The sequence below is a fragment of the Castor canadensis genome, chromosome 12 (assembly GCF_047511655.1).
Source record: "Castor canadensis chromosome 12, mCasCan1.hap1v2, whole genome shotgun sequence".
Classification (NCBI taxonomy): Eukaryota; Metazoa; Chordata; class Mammalia; order Rodentia; family Castoridae; genus Castor; species Castor canadensis.
Window position 1 is genome coordinate 68,215,139 of NC_133397.1, and position 2,139 is coordinate 68,217,277.

Below are 2,139 nucleotides of genomic sequence, written 5' to 3' on the forward strand. Positions count from 1 at the left end.
TTGCCAGCGCTTGCTTGTTCTTTACAATAAACAATATTGGCACTCATATGACTATTTGGATATGCTCAAAACTTAAGTGTTCTGTGGATAATACTTTCCATTTACACTTCTTTCACGGAAAGTTAATTGTTCAAAGTTTTGACTAGCTAGGAGAAATTTTTGGTTTGGTTGTTTTTTTGGTCTTGTTTTGCTATTTTTTCCCATTTGTGAATGTTGTTCTTTATCCATGTTGTACTAGCAGATTATTTTAAATTGGTGTTTCTTGGTCTATATTTTAGGAGCTCTATCCAAAATTCTTTACTTAACACAGCTCTCAAATTTGTTTTATTTTTCTGCTTTGTCAGCCCTTACTTTCTCCCTCTAATCTTAATAGAGCTATCCTTACAATAATAATTCAGATGTAACTTACAGAAATTATGAATGGAAGCATTTCTCAAAGGGCCATTAAAACACTATGACTGAGAAGAAAAAAACACAAGCCAATTATTCCAAGAGAGTAAACTCAAGGTTTAATTAAAAATTTCTGCCTCCTCCCAGTAGAGGTTATGTAATGGGGATGACAATAGAAATAGAGTGCAGAAAAATTCTTGGGTTTAGTATACTGATTACCAGAGAGGGAGAAGTGTGGTTTTAATGATTTACACCTTGTCATTATAAACAAATTAAGGTGCATGAGCATTATCCTGAACTCCTACTTGACCTAAATGCATCAAGTGGATGGGATTTGGATGTGTCTTTTAGGGAGAAATAAGTTTGTTCTATGTACAGAAAAAAGAATGCAATTGGAGTTAGATGTTACAGATGATTCATGATGCAAGCAACCAGCTGGATAGACATTCACCAATATCATTTGGTTTTTCTCTATATACATCAAAACTGTAAGTCATGTTCTCTTAGAATGGGACACGGGTAGAAGTAGTATATTCTACTTCTGGGCTTTTTCATAAAACACGTAGTATGGTAAAACAGAATCTCCCTTTCCTTTTTCTGTGAAGGGATGTGAGCTACACATCTAAACTATCAGAAATCAGTATTACCTGGAAATCTACCATGTTACATTATCATTATTGCGGGCCATTTCGGGGCTGTTTGTTGTTAACCACTCTAACACTTATTATACTAGGTAATATGTGAGAGTGGAATGTGAAGATAATTTGGGTATTTTACAAGTTGAATTTGAAATGTCAGAAGTTTTAGAGGCAATACGAACTGTATATATTCATTTGTCATGTAAATATATGGACCTAGGGTTTTGAATGGAGACGTGAAACAGTATTAACATATAATCACCGTGGTGATGCCTCATCTTGTCTGTACATTTTCTTCATTAATACATCTTAAGTTCTTTGTAGAATGTCAATTTGTAACAACTGTCTCTAGTTTAAAATTAATCATTAAACAAACAAACAAAAAACAATTTAAATATTTAATATTCCTACTGAGTGTACTCAATCGTGTGGATATAGTTTTTGTAGTCACAGAAAATTGACATATGAACAAACAACTTAGAAATTATATGTTAGTGCTCACTAACATTTGGAAAATTGGAACAATACAGTGAAAATTAGCATGCCCAAGGATGACATGCAAATTTGTGAAACATTCCTTCCTTAAAAAATAAAAAATAAATTATATGTTAAAAGAAGACATTTGAACAAAAAAATCTGAAAAGGTCAATATTTAAGCAATGAGTGACAAAAGACAACCTAGAAAAGGTTCTGAGAAAGCATTTGCAGATCATTAAGAGGATAATAGGAAGAGTATAACACTCCAGACACCAAGGGAATAAATACACTTTAATAACTACTTTGAAGTCAACAATATCAAATGTTACAGAGAATTCAATGTGATATATTCCAAGAAGTATTCTTTGAAATCAATTGGATGTGTGCTCTCTACAAGAATAGCTTCCATGGAATGCAACTCATATCACTTATTGTAGTAGTGCAGAAAAGCTAAAATTGGAAAGAATAAATATATAAAATTATTTTGAGTAGCTAATTTAAAAAAAGTGTGAAAAATAATTTGTTTCATTTTGCTTGTTGCATTGGAAAAAACATTAAGTAAAATAATATATTTTTAAATGAGTGTTAATTTAAACATGTTCAAACATTGCTGAGCATAGGTAAAAATGAAGCA

The 2,139-nt window shown here is 31.6% G+C and overlaps 1 pseudogene; it reads left to right on the forward strand.

The window, feature by feature from the left end:
* Positions 1 to 1,518: 1,518 nt before the first annotated feature.
* On the forward strand, positions 1,519 to 1,614 carry LOC141415209 (U6 spliceosomal RNA; annotated as a pseudogene).
* The last annotated feature ends 525 nt before the right edge of the window (positions 1,615 to 2,139 follow it).